The following is a 13,096-nucleotide window of genomic DNA, read 5'->3' as shown; positions in this document are numbered from 1 at the left end:
AAACAAAAATGATAAATAAGAATGAGCATCACTCAAAGCTAACAATAAGGGCAGCATTATGCAAACACAGTTTCTCTTAAACACTTCTCTCACAAAAACTAAACCACGAACGGGGTTTGCACTACACACGAATTGATTTCATGTAAGAGAATTTTCTTAACGCCATTTCTCTATAATTATTTCGCTAACACACATTCATTTTAATAACATTCACCCGAACGATCACTGTTAAACCGCACACCACTACCGACCGACCAACCGACGGAGACGAAAGCTTTAACATACTCGAACGAACGCACACACGCAAACAGAAGAACAACGATATTTGCATTCTCATTGCTGGGCAAAATTGAAACATTATTTTATTAATGAATGTCTATGAAAAACACTTCAATTTGACCTTTACTTTATTTGTCGCGATACAAATTAACTTTATTTACACTTTTTTGTTGTTAAAACTACAATAATTCTTCTAATTTAAACATTTTAGAAGAACGAACACGAAACCGAGACCGACCGTGCGAAAAAATTAATGACAACTGAAGGAAATGGCAAATAAGGAGTAACAATGTTGCCAATTTGATTCTGTACAAAAGCGCTAATTAGGTGTGATCAAAGTGAAGTGTTTAAAGTGGAGTAGACATTATAGAACATGGAGGCCTTTTGATATCTAGAAGTGTGCATTTGTTGGACAGTGCGTTTTGCGTGGAGTTATAGAAAAATATCTAGGTAATTAATAATATACATTATCAAAGCGAAGAAATATGACTACTGAAAAATATAACAAGGCAAATTTTATTGCATGTCCAGCAAAGATTTGATTGAGCGGTAAATTAATACAAATATTAAGTCATTTTGTTACGACTGTTTGTTTAATTTTTCCTGTTACAATGATTGCTGCAGGAATGTAGAAGTTTTTTCTACGATGACTAATTTTCCCTTTATGTTATCGAAAAATTACAAAAATAGTAGATTCTTGCAGGTCCTTGCAGAGCACTTATCTATTTCCAAGCCATTGATTTATGTGTGCATTGATTTAAAAACAGCCAAGGTGCAATAAGGATTAAAACACGGAATCTAAGCCCACTATGAGATTTTTTTAAAATGAAACGCAACAATTTGAGCTTATTCATTATTCCAGAAATTTCGTATTCAGAATTTATAATGGTTACTACAGCATATGACAAAAAAATGCGTATGTTGTCCCACGTCTTCGTATAACCCTCAATATAACGCTACCTCCCTAAATTCGGTATTTTGATGATTTTAGCGTCAATGGGAACTACAGTCGTATAGGCCCCATATATCAGTACTTTTCTAGATTCGGTATTTTGACGATTTTAGGTACACCGATTCGTATTTGAAGTTCCTGGCACTACAGCCCTGACAAAATTTTCTATGCAAGTCCAGGTGTTCGTATGGCGCCGATATAACGAGGTACCGTTATATTCCGTTATGATTATATTAACTACATTATTCACCGGATTTTTCTTTTTAAGTTTCGTATGTGAATATTGTGATGGCTTATGACAAAAGTTACCTAAGCAGGTCCAAGTCTTCTATATATATTCTATATTCGGTATTTTAAAGATATGGACAGAATTTTTAACAAATTTCATTTTTTTCAGAATTTCCAAATTAGTTCCAAATGGTTTAGGGTATTCAAAGTTCGCCCCGGCCTAACTTACTGCATTTTTACTTGTTTATATTGGAACTGATGTATACTCTTAAAAAAATTCGTAATGGAATATTTCATAGTTGTTTCACATAAGTATGTGCATGGTAGAAGAATATATGTAGACGCATCGACACAGCTGCTGGAACAATGAACTGTCAAACCAATTTTGGAATTGAAAATGTTGAATGAAAAATGATTTAAATTTGTAAAAATTGTTGCAAAACGCGATATACAATAACCTCCGAATGACGTCGTGTAAGAAAACATATAAATATCTACTTATATTTAAAATAACTTTTAAAATTGTTTGGCATACCAATGTTCCCTACCGCTGATGCATCTACCTGTATTCTTCTACCATGGGTATGTGTCTGCTGACGTACACTAACAGCCTGTCCCACGATATCGAAAGAAAATTTGTGCGAACGAAATCTGGTCACTCATTTTCGTATTAGAATGCCTTACACTAACATTCGATCGTTCTTTCGCATAACCTTGTGTGACTTAATGTTGCTAAATATTAATCGCGAAATTAAACAAAAAAGTGCCAAAATGACAGATTTAAATGCAAAAACAGGCAGTAGAAAATACAACCATATGTCAGATGGCTCTGTCTGAACTGACAGTTCAGTTGTAAACAAACAAGTTGTAAATAAACAAACAAAATAACATTCCGAGTTTCCCAGGAATTGTGTTCAACATATTTGTATTTTTTAAACATGTAAGCAACGTGATACCCAACAACACTATAATATGTTAGAAGCCCCCTTATGTCCAAATCCATTTTGGAAGATTTGACATTTGCCCAATATCTACGCACTGCGTCGTGCTATTTGTTGTTGTGGTCCATTCTACAGCCAAATATTATCCAATGGTAATCCAAAATGCTAGAATTCTTCCCTGTCCTTAACTCTCTTCTCAGGCGTATCGATTGGCTTCAGAGATTTTTTCTGTTTTTGGTTCATTTGAACGCCTAAATATTTTGACATCATCTCCAAAAGCCAGAGGCCCCTCTGTATCTCCAAATTTAGAGTAATCTATATGATTAGCTTGTCTACTATATTTGGCTATTCCTTAACGAAATCAGTATAAAAAAGCCAGAACTTTGCCTTTTGCGTATTTTGGATATCACATTTTTAGTTGTTCGTCAATTTCAAACTTGAGAACAGTAGGCCTAGCCCTTTTGAGCCTAACCCTTTTCAAAATTTTCGTGAGGATCGGACGATAATTGCAATCTGTATATAATAACCCCAACCTGTGTTGTAATCTGAAAAAATATTACAAAATATACACTTCAATATTATAAGTCAAATTGAAAAAATCGCATGCGATAAAAATATGAAAAAATAAAAAAATATCACAAAATACTACAAAACTTATATTAACATCATTACTGGCATCTTTTTATGCGATTTTTTTAGATTTTATACTTTTATGCCACGAGGGCAGTCTGAATTGACAAAATTTGTCAAAATCAGTCCAGCAATTCTTGAGATATATGCATTCTAGCTAACATCCCCTTCCTTTGTATATATACATTGTACACATTTCGCTATATATATCCGATCTATTTACTATCGGGATCGACGTAACGGTCAGGATTGACCTTTTGGTCTATTTGTGATTTCGTCGGGATTAAAAAAAATTCGCGGTTTAATAAAAAATTTTACTTTTATTTAACACAAATGTTATGGTCTATTTCACCTACTAAATATTAGCCAATGACCATTTCAACCCCTAAATATTATGCCATCAATAAGCAATAGGCTTCTATTCTGGCTCTAGCCCACCTAAATTCTAAATTTCGTAAAGATTGGGCCATACTTGCGACCTGTAAGGTGATTAAATTATAATTAGACAACAGCAAATACATAAGTAACTGATTTTGACATTTGTTCACATGCGTGCGAAAGAAAAAAGATAGTGAAACGCAAAATTAAAAGCACAAGAGCTATAACTGTGTATCTGTTTTGGCCGAGCTCAATTTTATAAAACATACATTTGAAATAATTATATGAAAATTGTTTACATAATATTCCAGTTAATACTATGTTAACATGAAAGTTTTTTGTGAGGATTTATTTAACATATACACAATGGAATTGACAATTTAAAACCACTGGGTTTACTTAATCCGTTAAACTTTAAACATACTATAATGATGGACAAAATTTACTCTTGTAGAGATTAAACAAATCTGAATGTAGGAAATAATTTTGTAAAAAAAGAAACAAACATTGACCATTTTATTATTATTTTTTTTTTTTTTTTTTGATTTTTGCTCTAAGTACACATATAGGTTTAATGTTCTTAAAATGTATCATGTATTCATGGTAACATGGTTTAATTTATTTTCTGAATCAATTTATTTTCTTTTCAAACTGTTTTTAATTATTATTAAGTCTCTTCAATGTTCTTATTACAATACCCCGTCGATAAGTCTACCTTATTTCATATAATTTCTTAATTGCACTTTCAAAGACATTTCGTATGCATTGACAACACTGTTACTGCTCACTTGTCACTTCCTTCAGTTGTCGTTAATTCTTTACACGGTCGGTCTCGGTTCTTGTTCGTTATTCTTAAACGGTTAAATTGAAGGAATTATTGAGTTTAAACCCATAAAAAAGTGTGAATAACGATAATTTTAGTTATGGCAAATAAAGAAAAAATTGTATCAATGTGTTTTTCACAATTATTTATTTATAAAATTGTGCTTAAAATTTGCCTTGCAATGAGATTGCAAATATCGCTGTTCCTTTCCTTCAATATGCGTACGTGTGTGTGTGTTTGTTAAATGTTGTCGGTCGGTTGGAAATGATGTGCAATTTAACAGCGATCACTCTGTTCAATGTTATTATGATGAATGTGTGTATTGGAGAAAGAGCAATAGATAAATTATTGACAAAAAGTGAATATGAAATCGGGAATTGTTTTCCGCCTTTTTGGTTCTTTGTTTTAATTGTGTGAGAATTTTTTTAAGAGAAGCCCTACTTATTTAGAGCATAAATGGGCACATAAAAAAAGAGAATTGATTAAGAGAATTTTAAAACAATTTCCCTACGTGAAACCTATGATTATATAATAATATTTAAAACAAACATGTAGCGGAAATTGGCTAAAACACTAAATTAAAGTGAAAATTGTTGAAAATTATAAAATAATATTTATTTATTGATGTTTTAATCGAGATTTTGTTCTACAGAACGTGTCGGTTAACGTAATTTGTTATGTGTTTGTTTGGTCATATTAATGCAATAGAGGCTCTTATTGGATATGTTTACATTTTTTATTGAATATAAACTTCATAAACATCAAAAGACATAATGAAATGGTTAAAAAGGTAAGTTAGTTAATTCATTAGTAATATTGTAATTTATAACTTGCAAGTACATTACATAATCCATTAGCCTCCTTCGTCGTGAAATGTGGCAAAAATTATAGATGGCTCCAAAAATGTTCGGTATTTTGATTATTTTAGTCACATTTTTCAATGGCACTGTCTAAAATTCTACACAAGGAGTTCTCTGTGAGTACTTTACTCCCTGAAAGAGTATTTTCTACATAGGTCCACGATATCGTATATCCCTTACATAAAGGTTTCTACCGATATTCGGTTTTTTGATAATTGTAGCCAAAATTTTTAATCGAATTGTCTGAAAATCGACACAAGGAGTTCCCTCTAAGTACTTTACCCCCTGGATGAGAATTGTCTATATAGGTCCACGTTTTAGCGTATCACCAATGTAACGGTACCCCCAGATATTCGGTATTTCATTGATTGTAGCGACATTATTCACCGGAATCGTTACAAATTTCGTATTTAAAGTTCGGAATCGTTACTACAACCTATGACAAAAAATTACTTATGCAGCACCACGTCTTCATATAGCCCCTATATAAAGGTTTTTATTAGAGGGGTATTTTTCTACGGATTTATCATTTTCTTTTTTCATTTTTATACCCTCCACATTGGAAAGGAGGGTATATTAACTTTGTCATTCCGTTTGTAACATCCTTAAATATTCGTCGTAGACCCCATAAAGTATATATATATTCATAATCAGCGTAAAATTCTAAATCGATTTAACGATGTCCATCTGTCTGTTGAAATCACGATACAGCCCACAATATTTGACGTAGAACGCCAAAATTTAGCAGAGCAATTTGTATTGCGTCTAGGATGGTTGGTATTGAAAATGAGATATATCGGTCCACGTTCTGGTATAGTCCCCATATAACGGTACCTTCCGATATTCTGTATTTTGATGCATTGCATGTTTAGGTCCACGTTATGGTATAGCCCCCATATAAAGGTACCGCCCGATATTCGGTATTTTAACTTTTTTTGCCACATTTTTTCACGGATTTGTCTAAAAATTGATATTTGCATGTATGGGTCCATGATTTGGTATAGCCTCCATATAACGGTACCTTCCGATATTCGGTATTTTGATGGTTTTTGCCACATTTTTTCGCTGATTTGTCTAAAAATTGGTATTTGTGGATCATAACGGGTCCTAGTTCGTGTGGCGAAACATTGTATGTATAGGTCCACGTTTTGATATAGTCCCCATATAACGGTACCTCCCAATATTCGGTATTTTCATGATTTTTGACACATTTTTTCAAGAATTTCCGTTATTCGGCATTTCAATGGTTTTTGCCACATTTCTTCTAATGTTTCCTTTACCCTAAGGTGGAAGGTATTAAAAGTTTGGCCCGGCCGAACTTAATGTTTTTTTACTTGTTTTAAGTTCCTTTTGAAAGGTAGAGGGTATTAAAATTCGACCCGGCCGAGCTTAGCTGTTTTTTACTTTTTTTTTAACATTTTAAATATTGTATGGTGATAGCCAGGGGGAGTGAACGGTTGAGGTTCATTTTAAGTTGTTCATGTAAAGTTTGGGCCAAATTGGATCCTTTTGTCGAGTGTACTAAAAACGTATTTCTTCTAGGAGATATGGGTTTTAAAACCATTATTTCCTATTTCAAACATACTTTAATTAATCTCGTGCACCGATCTTACAAATAAAATTTGAACCAATAGGAATTTAACAAATTGAAACATTGCAATGATTGTTTCCAATACAAATTACCAACAATAAATATTTGTAAATTCATCTGTGATCAATAAATTTCATTTTAGCAACACAAATTGCTTAAATTCTTGTTTCCTCAACGAAATACAGTTTCCGCTAGTTTTTGAATCTGAAACAATTCAAGTCAACTTTGTTGCCAATCATGGGTATACAAATTACTGACTGACTAACCCAGTGCCTTTAATACGAACTGACATACTAATTTTTGAAATGAGAAAAAACAACGAATTTATTTGTGGGAATATTTCCGCTTTTGTAATTTGAGAAAAAAGTGTAATTTAAAGAAAAAAAACGCACACCTGTCATTGTGACTCTTAAGGCAAGCAAGGCAAGTCAGTAGGTGATTGCACATCTGTCTATTTAACGGAATTGTTTGTTATGATGATAACCAGGCTTGTATATTGACTTTAGAGGCGCCATTTGAAGGAAAACAGAGATTTGGACATAGTTAAGAAACTATGTAACTTGTGTGACAGTACTTTGAACACTGGGAGAATTTGGGAAAAATCTGATTTTATATAATAAGATACGCATATAAATCGACGATTCTGGAGAAATTTTTACATAATAATACAAAACGTAAATTAAATAATAAAATTATGGTTTTATATTTTTTTATTATTATTCATTAATATTATTATTAATAACGAAAAATTATGATTTTTATAAATATTATTTTCAAATATTTTACCCCCACTGTCTGTTTGGGTCTTTGTAGAGCACGTGTATAAATATTACACAACTTTTAATTGTAACAATGCAAATTGTTGTGATGTAAATGTAAATATAGTTATTTACGTTAGACACGCGCAAAATTGTTAACAAAAAGATTTTTTCTGGTTAGATTAACTTGAAAAAACGACTCCACAAATAACGACAACTTTTTTTAGATTTTCCTACAGATAATATCTATTTGAATGGAAACTTCAATGTGTTGTCACATATATTATGTTATTAAAGATAAAATAGCTATGTCTATGTACATACTGTGGAGGGTATTTTGAAATTTTCATGCCGCCTGCAACAGATGGTAATAATAAATTTAGAACCAATAAATATTTTTCATTTTGGGTCGCATCCGTGTCATAGCCCCCATAATACAATTATGGGGATTCTGACCTTTTTCGGTCAATACCCTCATAATAGAATGGGGGTTATGTTAATATAATCCCCATAGTAAAAACGATTGCGGACATAAACCCCATTATGGGGTAGGTAATTTTAACCTGATTACGACAAAGTACATTTTTTTGGGGGAAACATCTGGTTACCCGGTTATTTAACCCGAAATTTCGGATGCAAAATTCGGGTTTTATCCGGTTCTACTAAAATGATGTACAAAATGAGTATCCTTTGAAAGTATATGGTTGTTTGAACCGGTTCCGGAGTAATAGAAAAAAGTTGATTTCTTGTACCGGAACTTTTTGAAAAACCTCTGAACATTCGAAAATAGACCCATTATGGGGTATTAAGATCTTCAAACTACAGTACAGGGTAAGATAAAAAACTGCAACAAAGTTAAACGCCATCATTTTTACATTTTATTGAATGAAAGCAAAAATGTCGGAAATAGCATCAAATGTTAGAATATGTTTAGATTTGTTCGAATTGGTCACCTTTGGCACGAATTATGGCCTTCAAACGGCCAATGAAACTGTCACACGCTGACCGAATGTTGCTCTGCGGTATTTTGTATCATTCCCAGCGAAGCGGATTTGTATTCGGAGATTTTCGTGGCCATTGTGCGCTGGAAATGAATGAAGGAAAGGAACCTCATTTTGTAACCATTCTTGGGTGGCTCGTGTTGAGTGCTATGATGGTCCTGTTGGAATGTCCAAAATACCCAATATTTTCGCGATAATATTGGGTATTTATTCTGAAGACACTGTCGATTAATACGAGTGGAGAGCAACCATCGGCTGTTATAGCGGCCTTAACGTCTGTTGGCCAACCTAAGATCCACATTTTAAGCTGACCTCTTTGGCAAGTAAACACGATACTTTTGTTTGTTTACAAACTGTTGGTTAACGAATGTTTTCTCATCGGAGCAAACCAAATTCGGCAGTTCACCACTTTCGGCCAAGCGAAGCAACTCCTTAGCTCTTTTGAGTCTATTTTCTTTCTGTTGCGGTATAAGTTCTTGTACTTTTTGAAAATTCAATGGCTTTACCCAGAGCTCTTTTTTCAATATTTGCCGAATGGAATATTGCGATATGTTCAGGTCACAAGCCATTTTCGGCAGTTGCGACGTTTCCATCTTTACTTTTCGAACCATTTCTGCTTATGTGGCTATTTTCTTCCGTCTTCCTTGACGTCGGGTTACGCTACGAGTATCACGGTAACGAGCGATGCTCGTACCATCGCTCGTCACAAAAGATTTATTCACATTTAAATGTTGGACTGCTCTAACGATAGCCCTTAGTGGTTTTCCAGCCAAATATAAAGAAATCACACTATCACGCTTAAATTCCATCACGAATAACTTTTTTTCTGGAAAATTCTCACCAAAATGCTTTTGAACGCTTGTAAACAATATAATGAGCTGTCACTGGAATAATGTTTACAGCTGTCGGACGAGTGGCTTAGAAATGATAGCAGTCTGAAGTTGGTAGCAAATTTTTCATCTCACCCTGTATATTCTTGATCAGGTCGACTTAGCGACGTCCGTCTGTCTGATTGTCTGTTGTAATCACGTCATCTTTCGAACGAATTAAGATAAAAGGCCAAAATTGAGTTAAGTTCGAAAATGGGTCATGTCGGTCTACGTTTTCGAATAGCCCCCATACAACGGTACCTACCAATATTGGGTATTTTTATGGTTTTAGAAACATCATATACCGGAATTGTTTCAAATTTCGTATTGAAGGATTTTAATGGGTACTACAACCTTTGACAAAAAATTACTCATGCTGGTCCACGCCTTTGTATAACCCCTATATAACGGTACCTCACAATATACGGTATTTTTATATAACGGTAACTCCCTATGCCCCGTATTTTGATGATTTTAACTATATTATGGGTACTATAGCCTATAGCTATACTTCGTATAGCCACCATATAACGATACATCAGATATTCGGTATTTAGTTGATTTTAGAGACATTATTCACCGGAATTGAATCACTTATGGAAGAAAGTTGTAGATTCAGGTACATGTCTTTGTATACACGACATATAACGGTAACTCCTTTTTTGGCATTTTGACACTATTCAACGAAATTGTTTTAAGTTTTGCCTTGTTAAGGCGAAGATCATATGTTTTTTATGATTTAAGTGTTTGTTTTCTCTTTCGAGACGAGCTTAATGATCTGAAATTTGCAGTGAAAAGGAAAGCTAGATAGACACTATCACACACTCACCACTATGCGACGCGTTTCGCCGTTGGTTAAGCGGCTCATCAGGCATATTTGATGTGGATGATGGCTTACAAGGGCCGTTCTCTGGAAAGTAGTATATATTTCGAACTTATTGCAAATTAGCATATGCGAATTATACACTAGAAACTCTCCAGGTTCGACTCAAGTTCTATTGGCAGATCTTTTTTCACAGCAACGTTTTGTTTTTTGTAGTGAGTGAAAACAAAACGTTGCTGTGAAATATGCCTGATGAGCCGCTTAACCAACGGCGAAACGCGTCGCATAGTGGTGAGTGTGTGATAGTGTCTATCTAACTTTCCTTTTCACTGCAAATTTCAGATCATTAAGCTCGTCTCGAAAGAGAAATTGTTTTAAATTTCGTAGTTGAAGGTCCTATTGGGTACTTCAGCCCATGACAAAAAATTGCGTATGCAGGGCCTCGTCTTCATATAGCCACCATATAACGATACCTCAGATATTCGGTACATGGAAGAATCATATAACGGTACCTCCCTTTTTTCCGCATTTTGACATTATTCCACGGAATTGTTTTAAATTTTGTAGTTAAAGATCCCAATGGGTATTACACCCTATGACAAAAAGTACGTATACAGGCCCTTGTCTACGCATAGCCCCCATACAAAAGTTTTCATATAAACGGTACTTTTCGACAATATTTTTTAACATTTTGCAAGTTCCTTCCAAATAGTGGGTGGAACTTAGCTGCTTTTTTATTATATTCTAGTTTCATTTACAATATTCTTTTTTCGACTTCTCATTGTTTTTTTTACATTTTAGCACAGTATTGCATCTGATTTAGTTGGAAAATTGTACCAATTCTTTAAAAATTCAGAAAATCAGGAGGTACAGTTATATGGGATTTCACCTAAATTTGGGCCGATATTTAACCTTTATCTACATTTTAACAAAGGGATGGACATCTTATTTTGAATTGAGTGTATAAAGAAGAAGAATGCAGATCCACATGCATTTTATGTATATTTTGTCGATTTCAGTCTACAACAAAGTTTCATATGTTCTATTTTTGACACACTAACTATTGTGCCACATTGTCATTTTGATAACGATACTTCTAAAAATTGTAAAAGTGACCGAAATAATTTTTCAAGCATTTTTTCTAATTACTCTTTTAAAACTATTGTTAACTAAATTTTTATTAGAATTCTTCTTTAAATTTCCTTTTAAACATAAGGTGCAAAATCTGCAATCGGTTGCCCTTTTATGTCAATGTCAAACATCTTACCACACCATGCCGTTGCTACTTCAGTTTAATTATAAACATAATTTCCCGTAGCAAGTAAACGCTTAAGCACCTCTTTATTCGTTGCTTGTTAACTGATTTTATTCACTCTATTTGTACGTTCAATTAAACATAATTACCATTTTGTTCCTTTGATGTGTAGTACAGTAATGCCAGCACAACCTCTACCTTCGGTCCACGGTTGCATATTGGTTTAGAAAATTAAATAAAATAATTATAATACTTCAATATTTGTAAAGCTAAAAATATTTAAATACATACATATTTTGTTAAAAAAACTTTTCTTTGCACCACTATACTAATCTTTACTTTTACACTACCGAAAACTACTTTAATATTGTTACATTCAATCACTGTGCAACATCACTTAACGCACCACAACATATTTTCTGTTTATGTTAGTAGCCACAAAAAGAAGCGACTCGTTAATGAATTGCACCTAAAGCTTAAATACAAGAAATTTCTGTTATTGTTGTTGTCGTGTTATAAATATAATCTTAAGCTTGAAGTCTTCATGTTCATCTTGAAATTGGTTAATATCTTGCTAATGGGCAGGCGGCGTGAATATATACCAGCATTAAATTAAGAAATTAATTATTTAATCTTAATATTTGAGCAAATTTGGCGTATAATGAAGATAATGTTACACAATAATATGTTGTTTAATTGCTAATTCTACGAAATAGGAATATATGTTAAGATGCCAAGAAGGGGAGGAGCAGAAGTAAAATATTTGACAAAATGTTTTCAAAACTTTCACGAGTTTTGATAACACGAGTTTTTTATAACTTCATTACCCACCGCCATACATAAATGGTATATTAGGTTTGTCACAGAGCCAACAAAATATATTTATTTTTTATCAGCGTAAAATTCTGAGTCCGTCTATCCGTCAGTTTGTTATAATCGCTCTAGATTTTGCATAGAGATGTCTTTTGTCTTTTGATGCAGGTCACGTTCGAAGATAGGTTATATCGATTTACAATATTGGGTAGCCTTCATATAACGTTACCTCCCGATATTCGCTTTTGACGGTTTAAACCACATTTTTGAACAGAATTGTTTGCAATTTATTTGTAGTCCGTAACGAACACTTCTTCCTCTAACAAAAATTTCCATGTTCTTATGAGATAAAAAAAACTGCAACAAACTCAAACGCCATCATTTTTACATTTTTTTTTTTTTAATTTTATTGAATGAAAGCAAAAAATTTCGAAAATAGCATCAAATTTTAGAATAAGTCTAGATTTGCTCGAATTGGTCACCTTTGGCACGAATTATGGCCTTCAAATGGTTAATGAAACCGTCACACGCTGGCCGAATGTTGCTCTGCGGTATTTTGGCTCATTCCCAGTGAAGCGCTTGCTTGAGGTGATCGATACTTTGGTATTTTTTGGTGTCAACCTTGCTTTCCAAAATACTCCAGACACAATAGTCCAACGGATTGGTATCCAGAGATTTTGGTGGCCATTGTGCGCTGGAAATGAAGCGAGGAACCTCATTTTGTAACAATTCCTGTGTGGCGCGTGCTGCGTGCGATGCTGCTGAGTCCTGTTGGAATGACCAAGGTCTGCGGCAAAAATGTTTGCGTGCCCAAGGCTTTAATACACACTCCAGAATATTTTCGCGATAATATTCGGCATTTGTTGTCACGGTCGATTAATACGAGCAGAGAGCG

Source organism: Musca domestica, unplaced genomic scaffold (assembly GCF_030504385.1).
Source record: "Musca domestica strain aabys unplaced genomic scaffold, Musca_domestica.polishedcontigs.V.1.1 1, whole genome shotgun sequence".
Classification (NCBI taxonomy): Eukaryota; Metazoa; Arthropoda; class Insecta; order Diptera; family Muscidae; genus Musca; species Musca domestica.
This window is presented reverse-complemented; position numbering follows the sequence as displayed.